Consider the following 13,021-nt stretch of genomic DNA (forward strand, 5'->3'; position numbering starts at 1 on the left):
GGGCTTGTTGTGTCCAAAGTGCAGAGCCCTGCACTTGGCTTTGTTCAGTCTCATCCCATTGGCCTCTGCCCACCCATCCAGCCTGGCCAGGTCCCTCTGCAGGGCTCTCCTACCCTCCAACAGATCAACACCTGCTCCTAGCTTGGTGTCACCTGCAAACTTACTGATGCTGGACTCAATGCCCTCGTCCAGATCATCAGTAAAGATATTGAACAGGACTGGGCCCAGCACTGACCCCTGGGGCACACCACCAGTGCCAGCTGCCAACTGGATGTGGCACCATTCACCACCACTCTCTGGGCTCTGCCATCCAGCCACTTCCTGACCCAGCACACAGTGAATCTCTCCAAGCCATGAGCTGCCAGCTTGGCCAGGAGCTTGTTGTGGCAAACAGTGTCAAAGGCTTTGCTCAAGTCCAGGTAGACTCCATCCACAGCCTGCCCCACATGCACCAGGCAGGAACCTTGTGCTGGAGGCATTTTTAGGCCTCCCTACTTTGTGAAGGAGAGATCTGCTTCTAGCCTGGACACTGGGGTGGAGGCTGCACTCAGATGGTCTGTGGGAAGAGAGCTGCCAGAGCTGCTTGGATGGAGTGGAGAGCAAGGGGAGGAGGAGAAGAAAGGTGGCTGTGGGCCCTGGTTGCAGAGTGCCTGCAGCTGGCAGAGAGCCTCTCAGTAGCCCTGTACAGCTGGAGGAAGAAGTGAGCTCCTGAGAGGCAGTGATCTGTGGCCAGTGCAAAAGCCCCACGTGCTAGAGGGTAAGCACAGGCTGCTGGCGTTGGGTCGCTGCCTCCAGGCTGGCTTAGAGGGCTGGGATGGAGACCTTCTGAAGATGAAGGCCTTTAGCTGTGGGTGAGTGCAAGGTGTGCTCAGTGCTGGCTGCCCCTCAGACACGCAGCAGCAGGAGTGTGCCATGGGCTGGAAGGCTCCCGATGGGGAAGGCTACTCCGCTGAGTGCAGCTACGCTGAGAACAGTCTCCAGCACAGGTGGGGATGGCAAGGTGAGCTCTGGCTGACCTCCTGGGGGTGAACATCTGCCTTGGCGCTGGGTACTGCCCTGCTCTGAGACAGAGTGAGCTCAAGGGGAGAGAGAGAAGGAAACCAGAGCCCTGTGGGTTGAGACAAGGAGAGTTTAATGCAAAGTAACTCAATGTACAGCACCTTCTGAGCAAGCAAAGCAAACCAAGGCAGCAGAACACACTCAGCAAACAAAGCAGCAAGTGGCAAAGGGCAGTGTCCAAGCCAAGTGAAAGAGACACAGACCCCAGCCCAGAGAGTGGAAGAAAGCCCCCCAGAGCTGAACTCCAAGCCTCCCCACCCTCTGCTCCAGCCAGCACTTGTGTTACAAAGCTGGCGTGAGCAGCAGGGCAGCAGATTCTCATCAGTAGGCTGAACAGGCTGCCCCAGCTGCTCCCTGCCAGCCCAGAGCAGCACAGGCGTTTGTTGTAGCCTTGCTCCATCAGTCTCGGCCAAACCAAGGCCATGGCATCTTCACAAGACCTCCTCAGCTCTTTTGCAGCACAGCTTTGGGGGGCTCCAATTAAGACACAAAACTGCTGCTGTGGCCTGGGTGCTGCAGTACCTGGGCCCTGAAGCTACTGAATCAGCTTGCAGTAAGCCAGGTGGCTCCCCCGCCGCTGGGGACAGCAGCAACAATGCCCTCAGCCTCTGGCGGCTCTGCAGGCTGCTCACTGCAGTCTTAGGGTTGGGGGTGCTGCACAGCACCCATCTGAGGAGGGGACTCAGTGCCCCCTGGCTGCATTTGCAGATGGCACCACATTGGGTGGCAGTGCTGACCTGCTGCAGGGCAGGAGAGTCTGCAGAGGGATCTGGACAGGCTGCATCAATGGAGCAAGGTCAGGTGTATGAGGTGTAACAGAGCCAAGTGTGGGGTCCTGCACTGGGGTCACACCAACCTCAGGCAGCACTGCAGGCTTGGGGCACCTGGGGGTGCTGGTGGCATGCTGGCTGAGCACGAGCCAGCAGTGATGGGGCAATACACACAGGCAGCAGTGCCTGTGGAAGCTTGGCACTCTTGGTGCTCTGCAGCCTGTGTTGGGTCAAGAGAGGCCCTTAGAGGTGTCCCAGGGCCATCCTCATTGAGGAACAGTCACTTGGCTTTCCTCCCAGCCCACTGGACTTGGGGCTTTTGTCCTCTCCTTGCCATGCCAGTTCATGCAATGGAACATCCACAGCAGTGGCTCGAAGGTGTCTGAGCAGCATCTTCCCAGCGCAGCCACAGGTCCCTCTCTGCTGTGCGGGGGCAGTGGCTACAAGCAAGTCCAGTTCCCTGGAGCAAAGCTCTTTGCTTTTGGCCCTGAGGGCACCTCCACGGTGCCCTCTGCTCCTGCTGGGGGAGTCCTTTTGAAGGTAAGCCTGAGGTGCTCTCAGTGCTTCCATACAAGCTCCTGTAACGAGGTTGCAGCAGCAGCAGCCACTGGCAGTTGGGAAGCAGCAGCTGCTCTCTGTGCAAGCTGCTGCTGGGTTCATGCACTCTGCGTTGTAGCATTGCCTGCTGCTGAGCAAGGCTCTGACCCCTCTGCTGGCATTTGGCCCTCTGGCTGCAGCATGCACACTGCTGCTTCCCAAAGCTGCTCTGCAGCACTTGTCCTTAGGGTCTAGCTGAGCACAAAGCTCAGCTTTCATCTTTTGAATCTATTGATGCAGCTCAGCTCAGTGCAAAATGTGTGCCTGGTGCCTGCAGCTTCTCCTTACCCTGCCCTGTGAGCTTCCTGAGGCTGTGTTAGCCTCAGCCTGATCCAATCTTCCCCTTGGGGGCTGCAACCCAGGCCCAGGCTGAATGCTTCCCACTCTCCAAACTGCTGTGCCACAGTAACAAAAGGTTCCCGGTGCCATAGCCCTGCCCTGCCTCCTCTGGGCTCAATGCCCAGCAGCAGAAGCCACTGCAAGGCAGAATAGGTGCAATGGTTCCTCCACCCCTGGCATTCAGGAGCAGCTCCACTAACAGGAGCTATAGTTGAGCCCCGCCCCGCCCCCTCCCGCTGCCTCTCTGTCTGTCTCCTCCCACCGACACCCCTGCCCCTCTGACTCCTCCCTCACCCCCCCCACCTGTCTCACTCCTCCCATGCCCCTGCCCATCTATCTGCCCCTCCCTGCCTCTCGCTCTCTGCCCCCCTCTCTTCTCTCCCCTTCTCTTTTCTCCGCTGGGTAAATGTGTGCCTGGGACCTGCAGCTTCTCTTTACCCTGCCCTGTGAGCTTCCTGAGGCTGTTAGCCTCAGCCTGATCCAATCTTCCCCTTGGGGGCTGCAACCCAGGCCCAGGCTGAATGCTTCCCACTCTCCAAACTGCTGTGCCACAGTAACAAAAGGTTCCCGGTGCCATAGCCCTGCCCTGCCTCCTCTGGGCTCAATGCCCAGCAGCAGAAGCCATTGCAAGGCAGAGTAGATGCAAAGGTTCCTTTGCCCCTGGGGCATTCAGGAGCAGCTCTACTCACAACAGCTATAGTTGAGCCTTATTTGCTTGGCCTCAGCCCCTGCTCTTACCCTGCCTCCTGCAGCCTGCGACTGCTCCTCCGTGGCCGAAGCAGCAAAGTGGGGAAGATCTCAGCCTTGTGCTTCATTCCCTATCAGCATTCCCAGTGGAGTCCCCAGCAGGCTTTGGCTGGGCTGCACCGCAGCCAGGTGCTTGCAGGCGTGGGGGCAATGCCTCTGCTGCAGAAACCTGCCCCTGAAATCTGAACTTTCTGCCTTGCAGTCAAAGAGTGAGGAGAAGGTTCTGGAGAGCTGCCTCTGCTTGGCAGGACACTGAGCTGCTCTTGTGCCAGTGCACTGCAGTGCAGCCATGGGCTGTGGCAGCTGCCTCACTGCCTCCATGCATGGCAAGGTTCAATAGCAACCTCACTGGCTCCAGAGTCTCAACGTGGGCAGCGCTGCAGGGGCCAGAGCAAGAGCCGTGACAGAATCGCTGCCAACTGCACAGCAGCAGCTGCGTGGGACAGAAGGCAGCAACAGTGCTGCTGCTGCCGGCAGCTTCAGCTCTGCAGAGGCTGAGGTGGAGCCGAGGCAGGCGGCAGCACAGGGCCTGGAGCTCAGAGGGGGCAGAGGGGGAAGAGCTGTGCCAGAGCAGAGCTGTGTGCGGGCAGAGCCTTTACTGTGCCCTTGGCTCCTCTGCCTCTCTCGGCCCTTTCTTCCTGCTGCTGTCTCTGCCCCCACCCCCTCCCCTCTCTGCCTCCTCCCTGCCCCCTCCCCCCCGCATCCCACTCCAGCCTAACTCCGCCCCCAACCCCCGCCTGACTAACTGCGCCCCCACTAACTCCACCCCCACCCCCCCGCCTGCCTGACTCTGCCCCCACCCCCCCGCCTGCCTGACACCGCCCCCACCCCCCCACCTGTCTAACACTGCCCCCACACCCCGCCTGTCTGACTCCGCCCCCACCCCCCCACCTGACTAACTCCGCCCCCACCCCCCCGCCTGCCTAACTCCGCCCCCACCCCCCCGCCTGCGTGACTCCGCCCCCACCCCCCCCGCCTGCCTGACTCCGCCCCCACCCTCTGCCTGCCTGACTCCACCCCCACCCCTCCGCCCCACTCTCTGACTCCGCCCCCACCCCCTCCGCCGGCTGGGCGGTAGGAGGCAGAGAGGAGCAGGGCAGGGGCTGAGACAGGGGCAGGAAGAAAAGGGCCGAGAGAGAGGCAGAGCAGCAAAGGCAGCAGCAGCTCTTTCCCTCTGCCCCAGCTTAGCTCCAGGCACTCTGCTGCCGCCTGCCCCTGCCCCACCTCAGCCTCTGCAGCAGCCCTGCTGTGCCCCCAGCAGCTTCCCTCCCGCTGCTCCCCACCGCTGCCTAGGCCAGCACAAAGCTCAGCTTTCATCTTTTTCATCCAGTCCTGCAGCTCAGCTCAGTGCAAAATGTCTGCTGCTGCCTGCAGCTTCTCTTGACCCTGCCCTGTCAGCTTCCTGAGCCTGGGCCAGCCTCACCCTGAGCCGCTCTGCCCCTTGGGGGCTGCAGCCCAGGCCCAGGCTGAATGCTTCCCACTCTCCAAACTAAACCCTCCAGCTCTCCAGAGTAACCTTTTGTTGCTGTGGCACAGCCCTGCCCTGCCTCCTCTGGGCTCAGTGCCCAGCAGCAGAAGCCACTGCGAGGCAGAGTAGATGCAAAGGTTCCTCCACCCCAGGGGCACTCAGGAGCAGCTCCAGAGTTGAGCCTTACTTGCTTGGCCTCAGCCCCTGCTCTCACCCTGCCTCCTGCAGCTGCTGCAGCTCAGCTGAGGCCAGCAGCCTGCGACTGCTTCTCCGTGGCCGAAGCAGCAGAGTGGGGAAGATCTCAGCCTTGTGCTTCATTAGCAGTGGGGAGAGGGACATGAAGTCCCCAGCAGGCCAGGTGCTGCTGCCTCTCCCTCCTGTCCTTGCTCAAACCTGCAGGGGGCCCAGCAGAGCGAGGGAGGTTCCTCTCCCTTCCTACTCCACTCTGCTGTGGCTCTGCAGAAGAAGGTGAGGCTGGAGCAGAGGCCAGAGCCAGCACAGGGCCTGCTGATCAGGTGGCACAGACTGGCCAGGGCTGTGCCAAACCAGAGCAGTCTTCTGGGAGAGCTTTTGTTATGCTTTTTCTTTTGCCTTCTTTCTCTCCCACTCTTTCTCTGCTTCACTTTTTCTCTCCTCGTTGGTTTTTGCCTTTAGCATTGCTGCTTTCTTTCCCTCTCTTTTCACCTGCCTCAGCTCTGTCTCGCTGTCCTGTCTCCAGCTCTGTTTCAGCTGGGCTGCTGCTCCTTGCTCCTCCAGACCACAGAGGCCTGCATCCTGCTGCTTCTCCCTCTCACGGACACTCAGCTGCCGTTCACTCTCTCTCCCCATCCGTGGCCTCAGCTCTGCCTCATCCAGAAGCACCTCCAACCTGCAGGCAGCAGTTGGCCTTTGCCATGTGCCCATGCAGGCAGCACAGCTGTGCCGTGCTCCATGGGCCAGCAGTCAGTGGCAGCAGCCAGCACTGCCCCCAGCACCACACCCCCACACGGAGGGCCTCAGCTTTCCATGAGGGCAGGCAGAAAAGCCTTCCTGCCCTCCCAGGGGCACTGCAGGCAGCCTGCACCTGCCAGGCCCTGTGCAGCTCTGGAAGCCCAGGGGCTGATGTGCAGAAGCACCTTGCAAGCTCCAGTGCCAGGCCTGGCTCTGCTCGCAGGCAGCTCCCTGCACGGGGGCACAGCAGAGCTGGGCTCAGCTCCGCTTCCACTCAGGGGCACTGCTGGAGAGCAGCACACAGCCAGGCCTGCTACCTTGTGCCTGCCCACGGCCAACTCTCTTTGCCACGCTCCAGCCAGGAATGCCTCCCTGCAGCTTGCCATCGAGGCCAGGTCCTCCGTCTCTGGGCAGTGGCAGTGAGTCCCTTCTGAGTCCTGGACGTTCATCTTTGGAGGTCTGCTCGCTGCAGTATGGAGCTGCACCTTCTGGCCAAGGCATCCACAGGCACTGGAGCAGGAAGGTGAGCACAGTGCAGGCAACTAAAGAACTCCTGACATGCTCTGGGCCTCCAGGGGCAAACACCCAGCAGCACCAGAGCCCAAGGAAAGCCTGCAGCCAAAAGTACCAAATCCCTGTCCCACAGCACTGCCTCAAGTGCTGCCTGAGCTCCCAGCCTCGGCCCTGCTCCAAACTCCAGCATCCCTGCCAACTCCTTCACAAGGATGACATTGCCTGGCACTTGCTACCATCTCACCACACAACTCTCAAAGCCAGACAGCTGGGCAGCAGGCCAGGAGAGCAGCCTCCAGGCAGCAGAACAGAGGAACTGATCTCTCCCAGGCTTTCCAGGAGCACCTCACCTCCAAACCACCCCACACCAACCCCCAAGCAACCAGGCTCTGACTGGCTTACCGAGGCAGCAGCTTGCAGGTCTTTATGAAGGGCTGCAGTGCTCCTGGCTTGCTCCTGGGCTGTGCTGCTCAGCCTGCAATGTTCACCTTGGACCCTGACAAGCAAGCACAGGCCTCAGCACAGAGGTGCACAAGAGCACAAAGCCCCAGAGAAGCCTGGGACACAACCTCACCTACAGCAAAAGCAGCTCTGGCCACCCTGTGCTGCCTTGCTGGGACACAAGAACACAGAGGGCAGAGCCTGGCTCCACTCTGAGCTCCTCACTGCTGCAGGCCTCCTGCCAGCTCTTGAACAGACGCAGTTCCCCTGCAGGCATCCTCCAGGTGGGTTCCTGCAAGTTCTGCCTTGGCTTCTGTGCTGCTTCCACTTAGGAACTGAGCTCCTCCTGCTGCACCTCTGGGCTCAGTCTCTGGGCAGGGACTGCGCTCCCTGAAGCCCAGGGCATGGCTGTGCTGCCGCTGCCTGCTGCCAGCTCTTGGACAGATGCAGTTCCCCTGCAGGCATCCTCCAGGTGGGTTCCTGCAAGTTCTGCCTTGGCTTCTGTGCTGCTTCCACTTAGGAACTGAGCTCCTCCTGCTGCACCTCTGGGCTCAGTCTCTGGGCAGGGACTGCGCTCCCTGAAGCCCAGGGCATGGCTGTGCTGCCGCTGCCTGCTGCTAGGAGAGGAGGCTCAGTGCTCAGCCCGGACACGCCGTCCTCGCAGGGGCTGCAGCTGGCAGAGCACAAGGAGAGTGCCCAGCACTCAGCTGGGGTTGGATCCAAAGGAGCAGACTGCTTTGGCTGTCACACTGACTCTCAAGGGTTCAGGTTCTGCCCTGGCCCCTCTCCAGCATCTACACTGCTTTCCTAGGCTGCATCCAAGAGCCTGCCACAACACTCCTCCCCTAGCAAGGATGCTGAATTTCACTCTGCAGCCCCTGCTTGGCTACTCAACACACCTTGGAGCTCCTCCTGCTCCAAAGGGACCTTGCAACTCCATCACAAGAAGGGAATACAAACCAAGCACCAGCACAACCCTCTGCTCTGCCTACTCTTTCTCCAGCAGCACCTGCCCTGCTCTGTCAAACCCAGAAGCAGTGCTGGGAAATAAATACACCTGTCCTCCTGCTCCAGTTGTGGACAAAGGGACCTCCCTCTCAGGCACCTCTCTAACTGCAGGCCCCAGGCTCACAAAACAAAGCTGAGTCACTCCCAGGTCACTCCCTCTGCTCTTGGGGCACAGTTGGCTCGAGTGCACTCAGACAGCTGTAGGGCAGCCACCTGCTGCCAAGAGAGAGGCTTTCTCCATACCTTAGCTTCAGATCTCTCCAGCTCCTCCTGCAAACTGACATTCTCCCTCTGCAGCTCACTGCTCTTCTGCTGCAGGCAGCTGCTGCAAAGCTTCTGGGCTTCGTGGGAGGACTCTGCCAGAGGCTGCACTCTGCCAGCGTGCACAAGCTCCTGCTGCAGCTGCAGGACTTTTTGTCACAGAAACGGAGTTCCATGAGCAGGGAGAGGTCAGGCAGAAGCACACAGGAGGAAAGAGGCTTTGACTCAAGGCACTGTGTCATTACCTGGCTCTTCAAAGTGCTCAGCAGAGCAGGGCAGGCGATTCTGCCCTTCTACTGCACTCTGCTGTGGCTCCTCCTCACCTGCTGCATCCAGCTCCCCAGCACAGGGAAGGCATCAACCAGTTAAGAGCGGGGCCAGAGAAGGCCACAGAAGGAGACAGGGAGCTGGAACAGCTCTGCCACAAAGGAAGGCTGAGCTTAAGCTCTCCAGCTTTGCCTGAAGCAGGCTGCTGGGGGATGTCATTGCAGCCTTTCAAGGGAGAGAGATGGAGAGAGAGACGTTAGAGAGGGCTGCAGGGACAGGACAGGGCCTGTACGTGGCATGGGCAGGAGCTGGGGGCTGCAACCGTGCAGCTGATGGATGGAGGTTCCTCTCCCCTTCCAGTGCCCTCTCTGCAGGCAGAGGACAAGCAGCAATGGTTTGCAGCTCTACTGAGGGCTTTCTGCTTTAGGCTCTGCCCCTTGGACTCTGGCCTGACTCTGGTGGATGCCAGGAATGTCCATGGCTCATCTGAGCCCCTGAGAGTTCAGGGATCCTCTAAGGGGCTATGGAGAGGCCGACAAAGGCAGCCAGAGCCTGGCCCCAGCTGGGAAAATCCCCTCAGCTGTGCCCGTGCTGCCCTTTGCCGGCTCTGCCAGCCGAGGCCGTGGGAGCTTTGCCACGGGGCACTGCCCACCCCCACTGCTCTTTCGCCCCCAGCCTCTGGGCACCGACTCTGCCACTCACCTCTGCCGGCTGGGAGAAGCAGAGGCAATGCAGGCTGCTGCCGCTGGCGTCTCGCTGCCGCTGGGCTCCACCGGCAGCCACCGTCACCAAGCACCACGGCCGGATGCCTGCAGGGCTCGGGACGGCAGCCACCGAGGGCCGTGGCACAGCCACAGCAGCCACAGCAGCAGCCACAGCAGGAGCCACAGCAGGAGCCACAGCAGGAGCCACAGCAAGAGCCACAGCAGCCACCAGCAGCTCTTCGCCTCACCACCGCACTCCGGCGGCTATAGCAACAGCCCCGCGGACGCGCACCGGCACTGTGACAGCAGCAGGGACAAAGAGGGGAGTGCCCAGGCTGGGACAGGAGAGCACACAAGGGGCAGAGCCCACCCGGGCCCGCAGTGGAGCAGACAAAACTTAACATCCCAATGGGCAAAGTCCACCCATCCTGTCTGCATCAAAGCCTGAAATGGTTCCGCAGCAGGAGCAGCCACCAGCTCCCCGGGCTCTGCGCAGGCAGCACCCAGCCGCCAGCCCCTGCAAAGGGAAGAGACAAACTGCTGCACTGCCATCCCCTGCCGCTGCACAGGGAGGCACGGCCAGGGCAGAGTGCACAGCAACAGCCAGCAGGGACAGAGCTCAGGCCAGTTCTGCCACTGCCTTACAGCCCAAACCCAAAGCAGGTCCTGAGTGAGCACAAATAAATCAGTACCCAGAAGAGCCAAGTGAAAAAACTCCCCTGAATATATATTTCATTGAGTACTGAAGAGCCTCAGTCTGAAAAGAGACAGAGAAGGAAATGTGTAGAAGTTGCCCCCCTGTGTTGTCAGCATGACCCACGTCATGCCTGTGGTGCTCTGGATCTCCCCCACGTCACCATGCACTCCACACCGCCAGCTTTGTCAGGTGGTCCATGGCTACTGGAGACTGACATCACCTGCCAGGATGGGAGCTCCAGGTGCCTGCACCAGAACCAACAAACAGTCAGCCCAGCACATTGGTAAGCCTGGGAACTGTGAGTGCTGTGTGCTAACTGCCTACTAAGGCAACCTCCTCTTTTTGTTCAAGCGAGGCTGATCCAAGGGCTGCAGCACCTCTGCTTTGAGCATAGGCTGAGGAGGGGATGAAGGTGTTCAGCCTGGGGAAGAGAAGCCTCCCAGTGGAACTTAGAGCTGCCTCCCAGTATCAGAAGGGATCCTGCAGAAGGCCACAGAAGGACTTTCATAAGGGTGTCTGCAGGACAAGGGGGAGTGGTCTTAAGCTGAGGGACAGTAGGTTTAGACTGGATCTTAGGAAGAAGTTCTTTGGTATGAGGGTGGAGAGACTCTGGAATCATTTGCCCAGAGTGCTTGGGAATGCCTCCTCCCTGGAGGTGTTCAAGGCCAGGTTGGGTCGGAGCCTGAGCAACCAAATCTAGTGGAGAAGCAGGCCCTGCCCATGGCCAGGAGGTTGGAGTAGATGACCTCTAGAGCCCCTTCCAACCCAGGCCTTTCTGGTTCTATGATCCTCCTGCAGAGTGCAGCTGTCTAGTGGAAAGGTGCCACTTTCTGGCAGCAGCACTGATGCTGTCCTCTAGTGCAAGCTGAACTGCTGCAGGGGGGCTGATGCCCTGGGCAGTGCTGCTGCCATCCAGCGAGACCTGGGCAGGCTGCAGAGCTGGGCCAAGTTCAGAAAGGACAAGCGCAGAGTCCTGCACCGGGGCAGGAAGCACAACAGGCACCAGTACCAACCAGGGCATGTCCTGCTGGACAGCAGCACCATGGAGAAAGACCTTACAGCCCCAGTGGACAGTCAGCTACCCACGAGACAGCAATGTGCTCTTGTGGCCAGGAGGGCAAATGGCATCACAGAGGCACAGAACATTAGTGGTTGGAATGAGCCTCAAAAGCTCTCCCAGTCCAATCCCTCTGCCACGGCAGGGTCAGCCCAGGTCTCAGCTGGTAATTCCATCTCAGACCCTCTGGCACACAGCAGCACCTCACTGCCCTGCACCACACAGCACTGCAAGGCTTGCACAGACTCACAGAGCACATGCCACTGGAAGAGACCTCGAAGATCTCCCAGCCCAGCTCTGACCCAGCACTGAGGGGTCAGCACTCAGCCATGTCTCCAAGCACCAGCTCCACACACTGCTTAAACACCTCCAGGGATGGTGACTGCACCACTGCCCTCCAGGGCTTGAGGACCATTTCAGTGAAGGAATATTTCCTAACACAGCCTGAGCCTCCCCTGCTGAGCTTGGAACTATTGCCTCTGGTCCTGTCGCTTGACACCAAGGCCAAGAGGCTGCCCCCTCCTCGCTCCAACCTCCCTTCAGAGAGTGGGAGAGAGCAAGAAGGTCTCCCCTCAGCCTCCTCTGCCCCAGACAGAACAAGCCCAGCTTCCTCAGCTGCTCCTCGTAGGCCATGTGCTCCAGGCCCCTCACCAGCCTCTTTGCCCTTCTTGTCTGCTCATGCTCCAGCACCTCAATGTCCCTCCTGTAGCGAGGGGCCCAGGACTGAGCACACCACTTGTGGCCGTGTGCTGAACACACAGCCACTGCTGCACAGACAAACAGGGGAATGGACATTGCACACCTGAGGAGCTGCACCACTGCTTACCTGTCCCCACCTGTAGAGGCTGTTGTGGGCCTGAGAAGGGCTCACTTCAGACAAGAGGAATTGAGCCTGCAAAGACAAAACGTTAGTGAAATGGTTCTGCAGAATGGGAGCTGCCAGCTCCCTCCAGACCTGCCCAGGTGCACCAGTGGGGACGCTCCTCTGCCCTTGCAAGCTGCTCATTGAACTTGCACAGCTGTCAAGCCTGGGAACAGCCATGCTGCACAGACAGCTGGCAGCTGCAGGCTGACCAAGAGGAGGAGCTGCTTGGTGCCCTCACTTGGGCATTAGAGAGTAAAGCAACAGAGGGCAATCGCTTAGCACAGCCTACCTGTGCTCCCTGCCTTGGCTATGTTTGGCCAAGTCACTTCTTTTCCCACTCTTTGGGGAACAAAAAGACACAGAAGGAGGGGGTTTGGCTGCTTTGCTCTTGTTGGGGTTTTTCCCATCCTCAGGTTTCAAAAGCAAGTCATCAGCTTATGAAAAGAGCTCTTGAGAGCTCTGCAAATCATCACTGCCAGAAGCATCCTTCCAGCAAAGCCCAGGGGCAGCTCTTCCTTCAGGGGCAGAGAGAGGCCCTTGGCAGCCCTCCTCACCTGGCTGCCCCCGTGTCCGTGCGGCTGTAAGGGGCACTTGGGATCCAGCCTGCAGGAGCTCCTGGGCACCATGCCCTGGGGCCTGCAGCAGGTGCTGGAAGTGTTCCCACTCAAGCCTGCCTTGGCAGCCAGCTCCTGCCGTGTGCAGTGCTCTGTTGGCAGGGCAAGGCAGGAGATGAAGGCAGAGATGTCTGCAAAACCCTTTCTAAGCTGCAGGACTTCAGGCAGCAGAATGCTCCATTGGCTGCTGCTGCCAGGGCAGGGCAAATGCAGGTTTGTGTCAATGGCACTGCACAGAAGCATAAAGGCTGGAAAAGACCTCTCAGGTCAAGTCCAACTGCCAACCCAACGCCACCATGTCCACCAAACCATGTCCCACAGTGCTCTGTCTGCGTGGGGTTTTGAACCCCTCCAGGGACAGGGATTCAACCAGCTCCCCAGAGTGCCTAATCCAGTGCCTGAGAACCCTTCCCAGGAAGAAATTTCTTCTAATATCCAACACAAAACTCCCCTGCTGCAACTTGAGGCCATTTTCTCATGTCTTACCACTTGTTACTCGGGAGGAGAGCAAGCCCTACCTCACTCCAACCTTTCAGGGAGTTGTAGAGAGGGAGAAGGTCTCTGCTCAGCCTCCTTTTTGCCAGGCAAAACAAGCCCAGCTCTCAGCTGCTGCTCACCAGACCTGCTCTCTGGACCCCTCACCAGCCTCACTGCCCTTCTTTGGCCCTCAGTGTCCTTCTGGTA

The 13,021-nt window shown here is 59.5% G+C and overlaps 1 long non-coding RNA gene across 2 annotated transcripts; it reads right to left on the bottom strand.

The window, feature by feature from the left end:
• Positions 1-859: 859 nt before the first annotated feature.
• LOC135174224 (uncharacterized) lies at positions 860-7,042 on the bottom strand. Of its 2 annotated transcripts, none has more exons than XR_010301811.1 (2): positions 6,826-7,042; positions 860-1,108 (listed from the first exon to the last, which is right to left on the bottom strand). It is a non-coding gene; the product is annotated as an uncharacterized LOC135174224 (long non-coding RNA). The 2 variants fall into 2 exon arrangements; XR_010301810.1 differs by lacking the exon at positions 860-1,108 and adding an exon at positions 6,020-6,420.
• Positions 7,043-13,021: the final 5,979 nt, after the last annotated feature.

Source organism: Pogoniulus pusillus, unplaced genomic scaffold, assembly GCF_015220805.1.
Source record: "Pogoniulus pusillus isolate bPogPus1 unplaced genomic scaffold, bPogPus1.pri scaffold_50_arrow_ctg1A, whole genome shotgun sequence".
In the NCBI taxonomy this organism is placed as follows: domain Eukaryota; kingdom Metazoa; phylum Chordata; class Aves; order Piciformes; family Lybiidae; genus Pogoniulus; species Pogoniulus pusillus.